The sequence below is a fragment of the Ahaetulla prasina genome, chromosome 3, assembly GCF_028640845.1.
Source record: "Ahaetulla prasina isolate Xishuangbanna chromosome 3, ASM2864084v1, whole genome shotgun sequence".
NCBI lineage: Eukaryota > Metazoa > Chordata > Lepidosauria > Squamata > Colubridae > Ahaetulla > Ahaetulla prasina.
In genome coordinates, this window is record NC_080541.1 from 88,388,661 (window position 1) to 88,410,630 (window position 21,970).

Sequence of the window (21,970 nt, forward strand, 5' to 3'; positions counted from 1 at the left end):
GAAATTATAGTCAGCTGGATAGGGAGGCCCTCGCCTTGGTAGCGGAGTTAAGCGGTTCCACGACTACCTCTATGGTCGCTGTTTTCCGTGGTCACTGACCATAAGCCCCTTCTAGGCTTACTGGCCGTGACCGACCCACCCCCAAATTCTATCCCGAGAATGTCTCGTGGGCGAATTTCTTGCAGCCTATTCGCACTGCTTTGGTACATAGGCCGGGAAAAGAAATTGGCCATGCCGATGCCCTCAGCCGCTGTCCACTTCCGCCCACGTTATGGATCCGGCCCCCTCGATGCCCATTCTTCTGATTGAGGAATCAGATTGCCCGTAGCTGCTTCCGACATATGCCGGGAGTCTGGAAAGGACCCCGTAATGTCCCAAGTCATTGATTGGGTTCGGAGGGGTTGGCCCCAGGGGACGGTGGCCCCTGAATTCCTACCATACGTCTGCAGACGCGGCGAACTGTCCACCCAGTCAGGGTGTCTGCTCTGGGGACATAGGGTGGTAGTTCCCCCCACTTTACGGCCCCAAATACTGTCATGTCTCCATGTGGCCCACCCTGGTATCGGGCGCATGAAAGCCCTGGGGCGAAGCTATGTTTGGTGGCCAAATTTAGACCAAGAGATAGAGTCCTGGGTGGGACGGTGTCACCCTTGTCAATCCTCCCGTGCAGCGCCCCCTGCCGCTCCAGTCCGGGACTGGGAGACACCGAGGGGCCCTTGGGCACGGATCCACGCGGATCTCGCTGGCCCTTCCAGGGACGGACCTTCCTCGTAGTGGTCGACGCGCACTCCAAGGGGGTAGAATTAGTCCTGACGCCGTCGACCACTGCTGACTCTATCATCAAGGTCCTAGACAAGTTATTTTCAACCCATGGGTTGCCGGATGTCTTAGTTACTGACAACGGACCTCAATTTTCTGCAGCTGCCTTCCAGCTGTTTTTAGCCAGGCTTGGCATCCGCCACGCCCCCACGGCCCCGTTCCACCCGGCGGCTAACGGCCTTGCAGAACGGGCCGTAAGATCGGCAAAAGACGCTTTGGGCCGTCTGGGGGGGGCTGATTGGCAACAGAAAATCAATCAATACTTGTTAGCCCAGCATAGCACTCCGTGCAGTGTAACTAAAATAACCCCAGCTGAGTTGTTAATGGGGCGCCGTCTGCGTACCGTCCTGGACAGGTTGCACCCCACGTATGGGTCCGACAGGGTTCCTGCCCATGAGGGTCGGGTCCGTGGTTTCGGTATTGAGGACTTAGTATACGCACAAAATTTTGGGGATGTTCCGCAATGGCTACCCGGACACATAATACAATTATCTGGGCCCTATTCTTATAGGGTCCTCCTTGAGGATGGGCGAATCTGGCGGCGCCACATTAACCAATTAAGGCGTCGCCTGCCCACCGGTGAAGATGACCTCCAGCGTTCCACTCTTCCACAAGACGCCCCTCAACCCGGAAGAACCAACACCCGGGCAGACCCCGGACGCCACCGGAGTAACCCAACAACGACAACATCAATACCAAGCGGCGCAAGACCCTCCTACTCCTGCCACTCCGGCAAGCCGGAGCCAACCGATCACACTTAACAACGATCACTCGCAATTCCACGCATTTCCATCTCATACGCGGCCCGAAGCGCTCTCGGCGGTTTCCTTACCTGTCCTTCCGGAAGTTCCGGTCATCGAGCCCTCCGCCGTTCCTCATGCTGTTCCTCAAGTGGCCGCGCCCCTGCCATCCTCGGCCACTCCGAACCCCGAACTCCGGCGCTCAGGGCGGAGCCGACGCCGCCCTGCTTATCTGGCCGACTACGACTGCGCAATCCGGGGGGTGAGGGGTGTTGTGTCCTGCGTATCAGCCAATCCAAGCACCGCTCGGTCTGATTGGCTGAGACGCAAGCAACAGAAGAAGCGGGAAGCTGGGAGCGTTATGATTGGCTCCCCATCTGACAGCTCGCAGTTGCTGAGGAGGAAACACGTTCGTTCCTGTCAGAGTTAGTTCTGTTCGTGTGTGTTGGAGCACGGTTCGTGCCTGTTGAAGAGTTTGCTAACATTAAAAAGAATAGTTGTTGATTCAATCGCCTCCGTGTTTATTGAACATAACACTTACAATACTGATATTGATTGTTTCCTGATTGGTTATTTGTGCCCTATGTCTATCACTAAGTGTTGTATCTTTTTATTCTCCTTATGCACACTGAGAGCATATGCACCAAGACAAATTCCTTGTGTGTACAATCACACTTGGCCAATAAAAAATTCTATTCTATTCTATTCTATTCTATTCTATTCTATTCTATTCTATTCTATTCTATTCTATTCTATTCTTATTCTATTCTATTCTATTCTATTCTATTCTATTCTATTCTATTCTGACTCACTAGTGAGGATTAAAGCGGTACTGTCACTTGTAATCTTGATGCCATCCCCCTCTTCATGCAGCCTAGAACTGCATTGACATTTTTGGCAGCTGCAGCACACTGCTGGCTCATAGTTAAGTGGTAGACACCTAGGTCCCTCCCACAGTTTCTGCTTTCAAGACAGGTAGCACCTATTCTACACTTGTGCATTTGTTTTTTTCCAGCAAATTTGATGAGGTTCCCTTTTATGTCATCATCTAGCTTGTTGAAGAGCCCAAGGCAGAACCCTGAGGCACTCACTGCTTCTCTCCAGGTATTTTTAGTTTCATTGAATGCTAAATATTGAGCCAATTGTGAATCCATGTGATGGTGGTACAGTCTATCCCACATTGTTTTATCTTATCAAGATGTAGGCTATGGTCTACTTTGTCAAATGCCTTATTGAAGTATAACATATGCTACATCCACAGCATTTCTTTGATCTGCTAATTTAGTCCACTAATTAAGTCACTAATTTAATCATATCTCATTTATATAGTACCTGTGGTTTCCTTGTTCTTTTTCCAATTGGCTGTTTCTTGCCCAGAATGTCTTCGCAAAAGTGTAACAAAGTAACTAGTAACTTGTAAAGCTAAACTTAAGAAGAAATCAATCACTTTCATTTTAAAATGAAAATAATTAAAATGTTGTTAAGTTAAAATTATATTCACTTCCTTGACATCCTCTACATTTGTTCTTCAAGGATTTGTTTACCTTTGCAAGTCTTGCGACTTCACTGGCTAAGAATTCATTTTCCTCTTCCAACTAAGATGCAGCAATTTCAAGAAGCATTCATCAATCATATAATATAAACAAGCCGACAAAAAGAGAAGCTTAAAATAGGATTGTAAGGAAAATGAATTACTTACATCTCTTATCATGTCATTTTTCTCAGCCATCTTCTCTTGGTGCTACTCTGTTATTTCTTTCATTTCCCCTTAAGAAGTGTTTTTATGGAAAAACACTTGGGCTATTACATAATATTCATGAAAGACATTACATATTAAGCCACCAATGACAACAAAATTCAAGACACTCTTTACAAATGGCACCGTCCATTTAAAATGCAATGTCGGTGTATGTTGTTAGAGCAGGGAAACAGATCTTTTTGCATCTTTTCCCCATTAAGATAAAGGGAGTTCAGAACCTCTCCCAAAGACAGTAATAATAATAAGTAATAAGTAATAAAGACAGTAATAAATAATAAGTAACAAGACCTGCATAAGAGTACAAATGTGCCTACTGTTCCTGTCCTATTGTTTCCTTTCATTACACCCAATTAATATAGTTATTACATACTTATGCTTATATATATGCTTATATATTATATGGTTATTTTCATGCTTATGCTTATATATACTGTTGTGACAAAATAAAAAAATAATTAAAAAATAAATAAATTCTGAATGAAGGGTTGTTTTCCTCTGTGGTGCAGAGGAAGGACTGCCCTTCTATCCCCACTCCTGCTATAGGTATCCACACAAACAATATGGTTGGTTACTCACAATTGTCTCTTTGAAGTTGTTTGTATTTCTGGAGACAGTATTGCCAAGAGAAGACAAAGAGGTAAATTAAGCTCATTCTTGAAGTATAAATCAAAGCAGGAGTGAAATGCTACCAGTTCACACTGGTTTGCATGAACCGGTAGTGGCAGCAGCAGGTGGTTCGGAGAACCGGTAGTGGTGGCAATGCGAGGCTCCACCCACCTGCCTGGACATCATTACTTCCTGGTTTTAACCAGGAATAAGCTGTTTTTTACCCTCTGTGCATGTGCAGATGGTCCAAAATCGCACGTGATGTGCACGCGCACACACTTCCAAACCGGTAGGGAAGGTAAGTAGATTTCACCCCTGAATCAAAGTGCTATTAAAGAAAGAACTAAAAGACCCAGAATGCTGTCCTGTTTTCCCTTAATCTTTTCCCAAGCTACACTTACCCAACTTTTAACTCTTCTTCATTGAACTTTGCAGAGATTGATCATAATGGAGAGAGCTTTATTTGTAGCTGGAGTAATATCCAGCTGCAATATGCTTTAGTTGTTTCGTTCTAAAGCACTGTGCAGTGGTTCTGTCAAAATGCTTGGGCTATAAAGCCACAATTTGAGAAGGAAGGTAACTAATCAATCTATTATCAATCATATCCTAGTTTTCAAAGTAATTATGTATATTTTCTCTAAGCAAAATGTTGATATTTGTAGTTGGACAAAGTATAGTGAATTTAAATTTTTAGTAGTAATCCTCAAGACTGATTACAAATGAAGCTGCTGAAAATAATACTCTATTTGTAAAATTCTCACAGGAATAAAAAAAATAATCTTCTAGCTCTAAATAGATTTTTTTTAAATATTAATCTTGCATATAATCCGTATAATTCTTCAAGAAACTACTTTATCTCAAAAATGGGATCTCGAAAGAAGTATATTAGAATTTGATTTGAGTTCTTAATACAGGTAATCCCCCGGATATGAAGATTCCTTCAGTAAATTTTCACCAGAATGAATATATTCAGAAATGGTACTTACGTTAGAAATTCAAAACTATGTCTCAAGAAATCTGAGCTCCAGACCTAATCCAGTAGTAACAACTCCAGTTATGTGAGTGGTTGATAACTGGGTTTATTAAGACAGACTCCGGCACACAAATGAGATAAAAAAACAAACCAAAAAAAACCCAGATGCAATCTGGAATTAAAGTCAGCTCTGCGAGCATCTGCCTCCCAGCATGTTTATATAGGCAAGCCACACCCTGCCAGTGCAGGCCTTGTCTGGAAATCGGCTGTGGCTCTGATTGGTTCCATGTGGCTTCACAGCTGTTCGATGCCTTCACCCCCCAACAGCTGATTGGTGTTCCGGTTGCCTTGTGCTGGCCGCCTTCCAGCAACACAGCTGATTGGCACTCCAACGGAGGTTCTCTGGCACACGGTTGCAGCCACCGGTGTCATGAACTTCCCTCCAACACCAGGAGCTTCCCTCACCCCCGGTAAGGCAAACTTCAAGGTTTGACACTGTGGTCAAAAACAGGCCTCAGTAGCAGTGGTGGGATTCAGCTGGTTCGGACTAATCCTATCACTGGCTGCCCCACCCTCACCTGTTTTTTGGCCCATTTTGAAGTCCACACGTTTTAGGATTGCAAGTTTGAAAACCCTGTCAAAAATTGGCAGATTAAGATCCTTTTAGGATCTGTGCTTTGGTCTCCTTTAAAAATATTAATCTTGCATATAATCCGTATAATTCTTCAAGAAACTACTTTATCTCAAAAATGGAATCTGGAAAGAAGTATATTAGAATTTGATTTGAGTTCTTAATACAGGTAATCCCCCAGATATGAAGATTCCTTCAGTGAATTTTCACCAGAATGAATATATTCAGAAATGGTACTTACGTTAGAAATTCAAAACTATGTCTCAAGAAATCTGAGCTCCAGACCTAATCCAGTAGTAACAACTCCAGTTATGTGGGTGGTTGATAACTGGGTTTATTAAGACAGACTCAGGCACACAAATGAGATAAAAACAAAAAACAAAAAAAAACCAGATGCAATCCGGAATTAAAGTCAGCTCTGCGAGCATCTGCCTCCCAGCATGTTTATATAGGCAAGCCACGCCCTGCCAGTGCAGGCCTTGTCTGGAAATCGGCTGTGGCTCTGATTGGCTCCATGTGGCTTCACAGCTGTTCGATGCCTTCACCCCCCAACAGCTGATTGGCACTCCAACGGAGGTTCTCTGGCACACGGTTGCAGCCACCGGTGTCATAAACTTCCCTCCAACACCAGGAGCTTCCCTCACCCCCGGTAAGGCAAACCCCAAGGTTTGACACTGTGATCAAAAACAGGCCTCAGTAGCAGTGGTGGGATTCAAATAATTTAACAACCGATTCTCTGTGATAGGCTGGGTAGGTGTGGCTGGGTAGGGATGTGACTGGGTGGGCATGGCCAGCTCTACATCACTCATCATACCCAGTCCCGCCTCGTGGCCACTCGCCTCAAAGGCAGAGGTGGTTCGGAGAACCTGTAGTGGTGGCAATGCGAGGCCCCACCCACCTGCCTGGACATCATTACTTCCTGGTTTTAACCAGGAAGTAAGCTGTTTTTTACCCTCTGCGCATGTGCAGATGGTCCAAAATCGCACATGATGTGCACGCGCACACACTTCCAAACCAGTTGGAAAGGTAAGTAGATTTCACCCCTGAATCAAAGTGCTATTAAAGAAAGAACTAAAAGACCCAGAATGCTGTCCGGGCAATTCTGAAGTTCATAAGTCTTAAAGTTGTCAAGGTTGGATATCCCTGAGCTAGATGTTCTGATAGATCAGTGTTTTTTCAAATTTAGCAACTTTTAAGATGTGTAGACTTCAACTTCCAGAATGCTTTCCGGCCAATTCTGGAAGTCCACACGTTTTAGGATTGCAAGTTTGAAAAACCCTGTCAAAAATTGGCAGATTAAGATCCTTTTTAGGGATTTGTACTTTGGTCTCCTTTAAAAAAATATAGATTATCCTGAGCAGCATATCTATGAAGGAAGACTAATAGAAACATGCTTTATGCATAAAAATATAGATTATCCTGAGCAGCATATCTATGAAGGAAGACTAATAGAAACATGCTTTATGCATAAAAATATAGATTATCCTGAGCAGCATATCTATGAAGGAAGACTCTAATAGAAACATGCTTTATGCATAAAAATATAGATTATCCTGAGCAGCATATCTATGAAGGAAGACTAATAGAAACATGCTTTATGCATAAAAATATAGAAAGGCATCTAAGGATCACTAATCTCCCCACCTTCACGGACCATAATTTATGAGAAGTTTGCAATGATCTCAACAGAAGTTTTCCTCAGCTCTGCTTTGCATGAATATCAAATATCTATGCTCTGTCATTGAGCTGTGATCATTCTGGCCCTAAAAATAGACACAAAGTTCTCTCGATCACAAGAATTGTCCTCCATTCTCTTTATTTTTATTTTGGAATAGTCAGATAATGAGGAAAAGCTGAGCAGGAGAGATACATGGACAGACATTATTATTGATCTGATTTATCCTAGAACTCCTATCACTGGCTGCCCCACCCTCACCTGTTTTTTGGCCCATTTTGAAGTTCATAAGTCTTAAAGTTGTCAAGGTTGGATATCCCTGAGCTAGATGTTCTGATAGATCAGTGTTTTTTCAAATTTAGCAACTTTTAAGATGTGTAGACTTCAACTTCCAGAATGCTTTCCGGCCAATTCTGAAGTCCACAAGTCTTAAAGTTGCCAAGGTTGGATATCCCTGAGCTAGATGTTCTGATAGATCAGTGTTTTTCAAATTTGGCAACTTTTAAGATGTAGACTTCAACTTCCAGAATGCTTTCCGGCAATTCTGAAGTCCACACGTTTTAGGATTGCAAGTTTGAAAACCCTGTCAAAATGGGCAAATTAAGATCCTTTTAGGATCTGTGCTTTGGTCTCCTTTAAAAAATATAGAAAGGCATCTAAGGATCACTAATCTCCCCACCTTCGTGGACCATAATTTATGAGAAGTTTGCAATGATCTCAACAGAAGTTTTCCTCAGCTCTGCTTTGCATGAATATCAAATATCTATGCTCTGTCATTGAGCTGTGATCATTCTGGCCCTAAAAATAGACACAAAGTTCTCTCGATCACAAGAATTATCCTCCATTCTCTTTATTTATAGTATGGGACCCTAAAAATAGACCCAAAGTTCTCTTAATCATAAAACTGTCCTCCTCTGTCTTTATTTATATTTTGGAATAGTCAGATAATGAGGAAAAGCTAAGCAGGAGAGATACATAGACAGATATTATTATTCATCTGATTTATCCTAGAACTCCTATCACTGGAAAAAAGGGATTTTTACGCGGATACTTAAGATTCCTTCCCTGCCCCATCCCATTACTTTGGGATTTTTTTACCTTGATTTTTTCCCAAAGAGTCTGCTTATTGTCCAACTAAATGTGCTAGAGATAGATGTGTGTTTTAAAGCACAACCTGTTTTGCAAAGAGATGTACTGATACGAGGAAAAGGTCCAAGTGGGTGGGAAGGATTTTTGACTTTCTTTCAAGCTTATTTTCTCAGAATTGGTTCTAAAACTGGATGTAAAGTTTATTATTACAGAAATTTTAATTGGAGCAAAGAAGGAAGCAGGGACTTTAGGAAGATAACATTATGGCAATTCAAGTTTTTGATGAAGTTTTCTTGTTTTTTTTATTTTCATATCTCGGCTTTAAATCAACCCAAAGACATTACATTTGTTCAATATAATTTATATATGGGGTATGGGAACTTATATCAATGTTTTTCACAAAAGTTTGCTATAGTCCAGATGTTACTGTGCTTAAAAAGGTAAAGGTTCCCCTCGCACATACATGCTGGTCGTTGCCGACTCTAGGGGGTGGTGCTCATCTCCGTTTCAAAGCCGAAGAGCCAGCACTGTCCAAAGACGTCTCCGTGGTCATGTGGCCGGCATGACTCAATGCCAAAGGTGCACGGAATATTGTTACCTTCCCACCAAAGGTGGTCCCTATTTTTTCTACTTGCATTTTTATGTGCTTTCGAAACTGCTAGGTTGGCAGATGCTGGGACAAGAAATGGGAGCTCACCCCATTACACGGCAGCACTAGGGATTCGAACCGCTGAGCTGCCGACCTTTCGATCAACAAGCTCAACGTCCTAGCCCCTGAGCCACTGTGTCCCTTTACTGTGCTTAGTAGTGTGATTTTATACTATTTTATATGGTTGTGTAATAATTCAAGTTCAGAAGAGGGAGTATGCTTTGGGGTGAAGTCTCACTTTATTTGCCAGCAAATGTTTAAAAGATTTGTGCAGTGGGGCAGGAAAAAGCACAATGGATGTGAGGTTTGAAGTGTGTGCCCACACAAGCTATGAATTCCTCTTTCCCTTTCAAATCCAGATTGTTGTACAGCTTCAAGAGAGATAATTGAAGGTTTGAAATCTTCATTTTGGGCCATTTTCAGGCCATTTTCTTGGCTATTTTGGGGCCATTTTTTACCATTGTTCAGCTTGTTTTTTTGCTGTTTTCAGCCATTTTCAGGCCATGTTTACTGTTTTGGAATCCAAGACAGTCCAAAAAACAGCCCAAAAATGCCCCCCAAAACAAGCAGTGGCAGGGCCAGCCAGTAGTGGGATTAGCCGGTTCACCGAACTGGGCAGAATTTTAACAACGGGTTCACCTAAACCGGTCTGAACCAGCTGAAGCCTACCTCTGCTCTGTAGCCATGTGACTTGCATTCAGTCACTGCTGCAGCAGCCGCCATTTTTAACTCTGTGTCTTGCCTGGGTTTATGAGGCAATTTCCTGAAGCCAGCAGGGTTTGTTTGTTTGTTTGTTTGTTTGTTTTATCCCTGGTCGCAGGGCCAAACAAGAGCTGGTGATTTTTGCAGCCAGCCTGGCTCTGAATTGTTTTTTGGGTGTTTTTTTTTTTTTGGTGCTGCATGTAGGATCTGCTGCTGCCTGGGCTGAGAACTAACGGTAGTGTGCTAGAATTGCTCCTATAAGTATTTTAAAATATTCTTTGTTATTACTCTATAGTATAGTATTGTTTGTAAAGAGTACTTCTCTTTAAGTACTGTACTATGCTTTGAAAACTACAGTATTGTATTTGTAAGTACAGTTCTTTGCAAAGATAAAGTTTGTTTGCATTTGCTTTGAAACTGCTTGTAGAAATGTTACCCAGCATCTACACAAAGCATTCTATAATGTTGTGCACTGTATCTCTTCGCTAAACTGCTGATTTTCAAATTTGGAAGCTACTGTATATGAGTTTTTGGATTTTGCCTGGAGGGGCTTGTATTGATCAAAGCAATGTTTTTTTTAAAAGAGATTTTAAATCTAAATTGCCTCCAGAAATTGTGGGTGCTCCATCACTGGAGGCTTTTAAGAAAAGACTGGAGAACACATTTATCAGAAATACTTTTGTGAGAGCAGTGGGTTGGACTAGATGACCTCATGGTCCCTTCCATCTCTGTTACTATTGAAAGCCAAGAGTTCTGTAAAACCCCTCTCTCATCTTCTGCTGGCTGATTGGCTGGAGACTGTTAAGCTAAGTGGCAAGTGGTGGTTTTTTTAAAGCAACTGCAATCGGTTCTGTAAATTATGCCCCCCCACACACAACTGTCTGAAGATGCTTGAGCTGATCAGCAGCGAATGGATTTTTTAAAAACTTGAAATGGAGCTTCTTGGAGGTTGTTTAGTTCTGCCTTGGCTGTACTGGCAACAGCTGATTGGGAGGCAATTCTATTTGTTTCTGCCATTTTCTTTCCCAATTAAAAGGCCCTTTTCCAATCCATAGTCAATTCTTCTGGACTGAGAGACTGCCTTTCTGAAAGCTGCTTTTTCTTCTCTGGTGTTTTGTTTGTGCAGAAGGGGCTATATCCTTTTGTGCCTCAGTCAGTGATGTAAACAAATGGATTGTTTGTCATGGGAGCAGGTATATGATGGAGGGGACAGCATCCAAACATAGGAAGGGGTGTGTGCCAGGGATGAAATCAAGCAGGTTCTGACAGGTTCTGGAGAACCGGTAGCAGAAATTTTGAGCAGTTCAGAGAACCGGTAGCGGAAATTTTGGATAGTTTGGAGAACTGGCAAATATCACCTCTGGCTGGCTCCAGAGTGGGGTGGGAATGGAGATTTTGCAATAACCTTCCCCCAGGAGTGGGGCGGGAATGGGGATTTTGTAGTACCCTTCCCCTGGATTGGGGTGGGAATGGAAATTTTGCAGTATCCTTCCCCTGCCATGCCCACCAAGCCACACACCTACCAAGCCACACCCACAGAACCGGTAGTAAAAAAAATTGGATTTCACCACTGGGATGTGCCACTACCTTTGGTCATCCAACTGATGAATTGAAAAAGGACACGCTGAACTTTCTCGAGTGCTAAAAAGAGACATGGGATAGTGGAGTAACATTGTCACTAATTATTGTCTGCTCGGTGCTCCAATCCCTATGGCTCTTAACCACGACTAATGACCAATGCATTTTAGTTTATCATGAGAATAGAACACACAGTATTTATTTGTTTACTTATCATATCTAAGAACTGCCCATCTCCCTCCCAAAGGGACTAATGGAACTGTACAAATGAAATATTAAAAACATAAGCACCATATATAAAATTAAAAAGAGGCAAGCAATATGAAAAATTAATTAGGAACAGGGATTTGAGGGCTCTAACCAGCTCCAACACTTTGTGCTTTTTTATCCACCCCAAGCAAAGCTGCAGAGCCATGTTCCCCAGTCTTTCTGAAAGGCTGTTTCTGTGAATATGCTGAAGATTAAATAAATTGAAGATATTATTACAATTCACCAAGAAAGTGACTGAAAGAAGATGTGCAAATATTTTTAAAACATTCAGGTTGAAAAGTTATTTTAAAAATTATTCTAAAACGATTTTTCCTTGTTCCTAGATTCTTTTGATTCCTGTTTTATTTTATTATTATTACCTCTTTGAATCCTAAATCCTACAGTCAGGCATGCATGATGACAAGTAAATAAATAAATAAAGCAGAGGATCTCTTACCTCAGAGCTTTCTCAGCATAATACAGGAATATCTCCATGATGGATTCAATGTACTCAATTCAACTGAACTGAACTAAATTAAGCAACTATATTAAATATGATAAAGAACCAATAAACAAATGGTATTTGTAAACTAAACTAAACTAAACTAAACTAAACTAAACTAAACTAAACTAAACTAAACTAAGAAAACAGGTGTGATACTAAACAAACGAAACAAATAAATACTGCAAAGTAAAGTACACCTAAGGTATGTAAATGCAGTTAAATAAAAGCAAAACCAAATCTAAGCTCCCAGTCCTTGATGAGTCAGGAGTGGTACACTCAGTGCCTACACATAAAAAAGCTTTCTATGAATAACTTTCTCTCAGGCAACCAACCAGTTTTATTTACTTCTTCTTTGTGAGGTCATGCATCTGTCAGCACTATTATGAGGCATGACTTCACAAAGTAAAAGCAAAAGCAAACTGATTGGCTGAATGAATGCCACTCAGAATCTTATCTGTTCTTCAATATTGGTAGAAATGTAAGTACAAAATTCTGCTGATGCATTTGGTGCAATCATAGGATGAGCTAACTAGAAAAATGTCACAGAAAAATGAGTGCCACTGAAGAAAGCAGGGAGATGTCTGGGGAACAATTGAGAGTGAAAAAATGGTGCAGTGGTAAATGGAAACTGGGAAGATTTCTGTGCTTGGGAAAGTAAATTGCAGTGAAAAAATTGCAATGGCTCTTGCTCCAATTTCAAACTTCAAGACAAACACAGTATTTGAACTTAGCCATTCAGCAGCAGCCTTTTATATTCTGTCCTGAGCTGTCAGTATACATACTGCAATACTACATATAGCCTTGAATTTCATCTTTGCTTTTAATTTATTTATGTTTTAATGTAGATATATTTTTTATGCCTGTAAGCCACCCAGAGTTACCCTTATGGTAATATGGGTGGCCAATAAAATTTGTAAGTAAATAAGTTACATGACCATTATTGGGGCCGGAATAGCTCAGGCTGTTAAGAAGCCTGTTATTAGAACACAGTAGCCTGCAATTACTGCAGGTTCAAGCCCGGCCCAAGGTTGACTCAGCCTTCCATCCTTTATAAGGTAGGTAAAATGAGGACCCAGATTGTTGGGGGGGCAATAAGTTGACTTTGTAAAAAAAATGTACAAATAGAATGAGACTATTGCCTTATACACTGTAAGCCGCCCTGAGTCTTCGGAGAAGGGCGGGATATAAATGTAAACAAAATAAATAAATAAATAAATAATTATTTGAATACAGTGTACTTTTTTTTAGTTTTCTTTCCATAGCAGAACCTTTATGATGCCCAAAATAAATGACAGAAAATCTATCACATTTAGAGAGAATGTGTAAATTGAGCATTTAAACAGAAAGCATAAATTCATGGCTTTGGTCTGGGCTATTTGAAGTACTGTCTTTTCCTGTTGATACCAGCTCGCCCCATCAATCTCCCAGAGAAGATGTGCTGTGGGTAACTTCAGCTATAGATCTACATTTGGTAGGTCACAGGCCTTCTGTGTGTGGCGCCCTCCCTACAGAATGTTCTTCCCAAAATTAAGTTGGCCCCATCCCTTTTGATGTTCCATAAAGCCCTTAAGAACTGTTAGGTGATCAGGACCGATTGTAATGGAATGTGCACCTAAAGGAGTAGTGGGGGAGAGTTTGTCCAAGACAGAGTTTTCCCAGAAAGAGACTTGGATCAAGATATTGCACAGCCCCAAGCTGGATGAGAGAGCAGGAAAGAGATTCTGTGTAGCTTGAATTCACACAAGACTCTCTCAAGGTATGTCTAATATGTTATAAGGCATAACTAGAGTTTGACAAGATTCTGTCATTTAGGTGTGAGCAAATAAAAGATTGAACTCAATTAGATTTCTCTGTGCCATTTCTGGTCTTGGGCCTAACGTTTCCTTCAACTATGGGATTTCTAGTTTTTTAAGACATTTATTATTATGGTCTTTTATATTTGTATTTGCTAATTTGTCCTCCCTAGTTTTTGAGAGGGTAACAGTGAAAGATGGGAGGGATAATTTCAGACCTGAATGATTATGTTAACATAACCTCAAAAAGAGCCATGGTGATGCAGTGGTTGGAATGCAGTATTGCAGGTTATTTCTGCTGACTGCTAGCAGTTCAATTCTCACTGGCTTAAACTGTTGTTTAAGATTTAATCTTCAGCTTGATTCATAGTCTAGGACTGGTAGAAACTTAACAGTTCAAGTCCTAAACAAGGACTTAAGAGCTGTTAAGATAGCATTTGAGTATATAGGCAGTTCCAAGTAGGGTGTTTTGTTTTTGTTTTGCTTTTTTGCAAAATCAAGATATTTATGTCTAATAAATTCAAAATTTCCACATTGCTAGGCATTGCTCCAAGGGTTCCTATTACTATTGGTACAACCACTGATTTATTCCTCCACAATCACTCAACTTCAATTTGCAAATCATGATATTTTGTTATTTTTTTCTAGCTGTTTCTTATTATTATTTTAATAATTATTAAATTATTATTTGAATACAGTGTACTTTTTTTTAGTTTTCTTTCCATAGCAGAACCTTTATGATGCCCAAAATAAATGACAGAAAATCTATCACATTTAGAGAGAATGTGTAAATTGAGCATTTAAACAGAAAGCATAAATTCATGGCTTTGGTCTGGGCTATTTGAAGTACTGTCTTTTCCTGTTGATACCAGCTCGCCCCATCAATCTCCCAGAGAAGATGTGCTGTGGGTAACTTCAGCTATAGATCTACATTTGGTAGGTCACAGGCCTTCTGTGTGTGGCGCCCTCCCGACAGAATGTTCTTCCCAAAATTAAGTTGGCCCCATCCCTTTTGATGTTCCATAAAGCCCTTAAGAACTGTTAGGTGATCAGGACCGATTGTAATGGAATGTGTACCTAAAGGAGTAGTGGGGGAGAGTTTGTCCAAGACAGAGTTTTCCCAGAAAGAGACTTGGATCAAGATATTGCACAGCCCCAAGCTGGATGAGAGAGCAGGAAAGAGATTCTGTGTAGCTTGAATTCACACAAGACTCTCTCAAGGTATGTCTAATAGGTTATAAGGCATAACTAGAGTTTGACAAGATTCTGTCATTTAGGTGTGAGCAAATAAAAGATTGAACTCAATTAGATTTCTCTGTGCCATTTCTGGTCTTGGGCCTAACGTTTCCTTCAACTATGGGATTTCTAGTTTTTTAAGACATTTATTATTATGGTCTTTTATATTTGTATTTGCTAATTTGTCCTCCCTAGTTTTTGAGAGGGTAACAGTGAAAGATGGGAGGGATAATTTCAGACCTGAATGATTATGTTAACATAACCTCAAAAAGAGCCATGGTGATGCAGTGGTTGGAATGCAGTATTGCAGGTTATTTCTGCTGACTGCTAGCAGTTCAATTCTCACTGGCTCAAGATTGTTGTTGTTTAAGATTTAATCTTCAGCTTGATTCATAGTCTAGGACTGGTAGAAACTTAACAGTTCAAGTCCTAAACAAGGACTTAAGAGCTGTTAAGATAGCATTTGAGTATATAGGCAGTTCCAAGTAGAGTGTTTTGTTTTTGTTTTGTTTTTGCAAATCATGATATTTTGTTATTTTTTCTAGCTGTTTCTTATTATTATTTTAATAATTATTAAATTATTATGGTTAATTTTCAGTTTGATTCATAGTCTAGGACTGGTAGAAACTTAACAGTTCAAGTCCTAAACAAGGACTTAAGAGCTGTTAAGATAGCATTTGAGTATATAGGCAGTTCCAAGTAGAGTGTTTTGTTTTTGTTTTGTTTTTTTGCAAATTCAAGATATTTATGTCTAATAGGTTATAAGGCATAACTAGAGTTTGACAAGATTCTGTCATTTAGGTGTGAGCAACAAAAGATTGAACTCAATTAGATTTCTGTGCTTGGGAAAGTAAATTGCAGTGAAAAAATTGCAATGGCTCTTGCTCCAATTTCAAACTTCAAGACAAACACAGTATTTGAACTTAGCCATTCAGCAGCAGCCTTTTATATTCTGTCCTGAGCTGTCAGTATACATACTACAATACTACATATAGCCTTGAATTTCATCTTTGCTTTTAATTTATTTATGTTTTAATGTAGATATATTTTTTATGCCTGTAAGCCACTCAGAGTTACCCTTATGGTAATATGGGTGGCCAATAAAAATTAATTAGGAACAGGGATTTGAGGGCTCTAACCAGCTCCAACACTTTGTGCTTTTTATCCACCCCAAGCAAAGCTGCAGAGCCATGTTCCCAGTCTTTCTGAAAGGCTGTTTCTGTGAATATGCTGAAGATTAAATAAATTGAAGATATTATTACAATTAACCAAGAAAGTGACTGAAAGAAGATGTGCTGTGGGTAACTTCAGCTATAGATCTACATTTGGTAGGTCACAGGCCTTCTGTGTGTGGCGCCCTCCCTACAGAATGTTCTTCCCAAAATTAAGTTGGCCCCATCCCTTTTGATGTTCCATAAAGCCCTTAAGAACTGTTAGGTGATCAGGACCGATTGTAATGGAATGTGCACCTAAAGGAGTAGTGGGGAGAGTTTGTCCAAGACAGAGTTTTCCCAGAAAGAGACTTGGATCAAGATATTTATGTCTAATATGTTATAAGGCATAACTAGAGTTTGACAAGATTCTGTCATTTAGGTGTGAGCAACAAAAGATTGAACTCAATTAGATTTCTCTGTGCCATTTCTGGTCTTGGGCCTAACGCTTTCCTTCAACTATGGGATTTCTAGTTTTTAAGACATTTATTATTATGGTTAATTTTCAGTTTGATTCATAGTCTAGACTGGTAGAAACTTAACAGTTCAAGTCCCAAACAAGGACTTAAGAGCTGTTAAGATAGCATTTGAGTATATAGGCAGTTCCAAGTAGAGTGTTTTGTTTTGTTTTTGCAAATCAAGATATTGCACAGCCCCAAGCTGGATGAGAGAGCAGGAAAGAGATTCTGTGTAGCTTGAATTCACACAAGACTCTCTCAAGGTATGTCTAATAGGTTATAAGGCATAACTAGAGTTTGACAAGATTCTGTCATTTAGGTGTGAGCAACAAAAGATTGAACTCAATTAGATTTCTCTGTGCCATTTCTGGTCTTGGGCCTAACGCTTTCCTTCAACTATGGGATTTCTAGTTTTTAAGACATTTATTATTATTACCTCTTTGAATCCTAAATCCTACAGTCAGGCATGCATGATGACAAGTAAATAAATAAAGCAGAGGATCTCTTACCTCAGAGCTTTCTCAGCATAATACAGGAATATCTCCATGATGGATTCAATGTACTCAATTCAACTGAACTGAACTAAATTAAGCAACTATATTAAATATGATAAAGAACCAATAAACAAATGGTATTTGTAAACTAAACTAAGAAAACAGGGAGATGTCTGGGAACAATTGAGAGTGAAAAGTGGTGCAGTGGTAAATGGAAACTGGGAAGATTTCTGTGCTTGGGAAAGTAAATTGCAGTGACTCAGGGGAGGCGTCCGAGGGTGGTCTTGGTGATATTTTATGGGATGAGTTTGACCCTGTGGCTCCCGAGGACATGGACAGGTTGTTGGGTAGGTTGAATGCCACCACATGTTTACTGGACCCGTGCCCCTGTCTTTTGAAGATCATTTGACGGCCGTCTCCAGGAGAGCTTTTTACCAGGTTTGCCTGGTGCGCCAGTTGCGCCCCTTTCTAGACTGGGATGCCCTATGCACGGTCACTCACGCCCTCGTGATGTCTCGCCTAGACTACTGCAATGCTCTCTACATGGGGCTCCCCTTGAAGGGCATCCGGAGACTGCAGTTAGTCCAGAATGCGGCTGCACGGGTGATAGAAGGAGCCCCTCGTGGCTCCCGGGTGACACCTATCCTGCGCAGACTGCACTGGCTACCTGTGGCCTTCCGGGTGCGCTTCAAGGTGTTGGTGATCACCTTTAAAGCGCTCCATGGCATAGGGCCGGGCTATTTACGGGACCGCCTTCTGCTACCGAATACCCCCCCCCGACCCGTGCGCTCTCACAGAGGGACTCCTCAGGGTGCCGCCAGCTAGGCAGTGTCGTCTGGCGACACCCAGGGGAAGGGCCTTCTCTGCGGGGGCTCCCGCCCTCTGGAACGAGCTCCCCCCAGGACTTCGCCAACTCTCGGACCTTAGAACCTTCCGTCGTGAACTTAAAACACACTTATTTAGGTGCGCAGGACTGGATTAGATTTTTTAGTTTTTTAAATTTTAAATTTTAAATTTTGTATTGATTTTAATTGGTTTGTTATTTTTAGTTAAATTGGCCGGTTAAATATTTCATTTTAAAATTATTTTAAATTTATTGTCTATCTATGTATTTTAATAAGGCTGTACACCGCCCTGAGTCCTTCGGGAGAAGGGCGGTCTAGAAATTTAATAAATAAATAAATAAATAAATAAATAATTATTATGGTTAATTTTCAGTTTGATTCATAGCCTGGGACTGGTAAAAACTTAACAGTTCAAGTCCTAACCAAAGACCTAAGACCTGTAAAGGTAACGCCTGAGTATATAGGCAGTTCCAAGTAGGGTGGTTTTTTCCAAAGTCAGGATATTCGGGTCTAATAATTCCAAAATTTCCATCTAGCTAGATGATGATGATGATGATGATGATGATGATGATGATGATGATGATGATGATGATTCTTCATCGCAGTCAGCCAGATATTCAAACTGGGTTTAGCGTTTTTGTCTACCTATTGAGTCCTTACCAGGGACTTGGGATAGACAGATCTGGATGTTTGATAGTGTTACAGATATAATTGCAGGATGGAAGCTATTCCTAGTAATGCTGCCTTTGGCAACTGACTGATGGCAAATTTGTCAATGCCAATAATGTCGTTGTTGCTGCTGCTTCTGTTGTTGATCATTTCATAGTCGGCCAGTTGTTCAGACTGAGTTTGGGGTTGGGGTTAGGGTTAGGGTTAGGGTTAGGGTAACCCGGTGGTGAGTTGCTACTGGTTCATGTGAACCGGTAGTAGTGGCAGCAGGAGGCTCCGCCCACCCACCCGAATGTCATCAAATACTCTCTGTGCATGTGCAGAAGTGGCATGCAAACAAACCGGTAGCAAAGGTGAGTGAAACCCAGCACTGGGGTAACCCTATTAAGTCCTTACCAAGGACTTGGGATATGCAGACCTGGATGTTCAATGGTATTGATGTTGTATTTGTTAGCTGCCCAACTGCCAGGGACTCTGTGTCTTATATTTTTAGAATTTTCACAAGTTTTATGTTCCATAGATCTTGGCTTTGGGCAAGAAACCTGAAGGAATTTTTTTTTTCTTTTCAACATTTGGATTAAGGAGACGAGTCTTTGGAAAAATAGCTTAGAACTCTCCAGATGGAAAGTTCAGCCTAACCACTGGCAGCTTGCAATAATTCTTTATTTGATGGAAAAGAGTCCCTCAGTGTCACTTCATCCCTATGAAATATCTATGGACACATATTTAGAAACTGTTCAATTGACCTGCTGCTTTGGGATAAGCGTTTGCTAAAATATCTGACACATACTATTTGTTCTCCTTCAAATATACTTTGGCCATCTTGGTTGTCTCATACTGATCCATGACAAGTTAAAAGATCAAATCAATTCATTAAAAGAAGTGTTTCACAAGATTCTTGGCTTTTTAAAATAGCAAAGTGGAAAGGCAATGGAAGGAATTTTTATGCTTTTCCATTCCCATCACTTGGCTTTTACTGACTGGTAAAAATGGTGATGCTATTGAAGACAACAGCAGCAACAAACAATGTAAATGTAAATAATAAATAAATAAATAAATAAATAATAAATCCATTAAGTAAGTTAGTTCAATAGCTACTGAGAAAAGTCTTTGATTTTTCATAGAGAATCTGGGAATTAAGTAAATATGAAATATTTTTAATTTATGGAAAAAAATATGCTGCTGGTTCAGAATCATACTAGGCCTACTACAACAGTGAGGGAAGAGTTGTTCTTCTGTTGACGTTAGCTCTAACTATGAATTTAAATTCTGCACTATACACAAATGACTTCACAAAATCTCTACTTCCTCTTCGTGGATCACAATGGAAAGAATTAAATAAATGAATCTAACAAAACTTTCCAAATTCCTCATAGTTGGATCTCACCATTAGTACTAATAGTATCTTTTCTACTTTTCTGTATGAAGCATTGACTTGACAGTTATTTTATATTTCCTCAGAGATTAGGTTGGAGAAAAGTTTGCAACTTGGGATTCTTTTTTCAGTACCACTGAAAAAAGAAAGAAAGAAAGAAAGAAATGACTTTAGAGAATATCATCTTAGTTCTAGATTCATAAAAGCTTAGAATGTAAGGAAGGTACTTCAAAGAATATCTAACCCAGTACAGATATTCACTACTATAGCTTCTCCAACAGACGCTGCAACCATCCAACCTCTGTTTAAAAATCTCCACTAAAAGTTAATACACAGTCCCCCAGAGACAGTTTGTTCCATTGCATCAGCTCTTACTGCTAATTTTCTTGTTATCCAACCAAAATTTGCTTTAGCTCTTATCTATTATTTTATTCCTGTCTTCTGGAACAACTCTGAATAGTTCTCCCCGATCCTCTTCATAAAGCACTTAAAGACACCTACTGTGTTTTCCCCAAAATAAGACCCTGTTTAATATTTTTTAACCCCAAATTAGTGCATGGCCTTATTTTGGGGGAGGTCTTATTATTTTGGGGCACATGGAGCAAGATGGGGCTCCTCTTGCCGTCTTACCTGATTTCCAGCTCTGCGTTTATATATTTCTGGGGGGAGCTTATTTTCGGGGGGAGGCTTATTTTAGCACATGCACTCAAAAGCCCGATTGGGCTTATTATCAGGGGATGTCTTATTTTCGGGGAAACAGGGTATTATGTCTTATCTCTTCTTTTCTCCAATCTGAACATACACAGTACCTCCAAACATTATTAGAAGGTTTCCTTCCAGGGCTCATACATTTTTGTTGGTTTCTTCAATTTGTCAATATAGTCTGACCAAGCAGAATAAAGAGCAATGGCATATCTTGATTTTGACACATTCTTTTATTGATGTAGTCTACAATTGCATTTTTTTTTGTTTTTCTGTTTTGTAATTACAGTGGATTGTTGGCTCATGCACAGATTATGATCAAACAAGACAACTAGATACTGCTATTGAGTACGGTTATTCCAATCTTATACCTTTAATGTTTTTACACAGCTGGAAAACTTTGAAACTCTTGTTGAAACTCATTTTGCTAGGTTTGTCCCACTGTTCAGCTTATCAGGATACTCTTAAATTTTTATCTGTCCTCTAAAGTTTGTGCTATCTCCCTATCTTTTAATAATTTGCAAATTTGATTATTATGTTTTATAAGTCTTGATTCTCGTATGTATGTATGTATGTTTATTTATTTATTACCCATTATTATTTTTATAAATAATTCAAGATAGCAAATATATCCAACTCATCTTCCTCCTCTTATTTTTCCCACAATAACAACCCTGTGAAGTGGGTTGGGTTGAGTGAGAGAGAGTGAATGGTCCAAAGTCACCCATCTGGCTTTCATAGCTAAGGCAGGACTATGGTCTTCTGCTTTCTAGCCTGGTGCCTTGACCACTAAGGAGAAATTCTCAAGATGTCAAGATTCTTTAATTAGAGTAGTTGTAAAAGCTGATATCCAAAACACTTACCATATAAACTTAGTAGCCCATCAGAACATGGTGTTTTCCTGGTTTTTTTTAAATTTGCATTTATATCCCGCCCTTCTCCGAAGACTCAGGGCAGCTTACACTATGTTAAGCAATAGTTGTCATCCATTTGTATATTATATACAAAGTCAACTTATTGCCCTCAACAATCTGGGTCCTCATTTTACCTACCTTATAAAGGATGGAAGGCTGAGTCAACCTTGGACCTGGTGGGACTTGAACCTGCAGTAATTGCAAGCAGCTGTGTTAATAACAGACTGTCTTAACAGTCTGAGCCACCAGAGTTTTAAACTTTTCTATAGCATTTGCTATTTGAATGTTGTTATTGGGT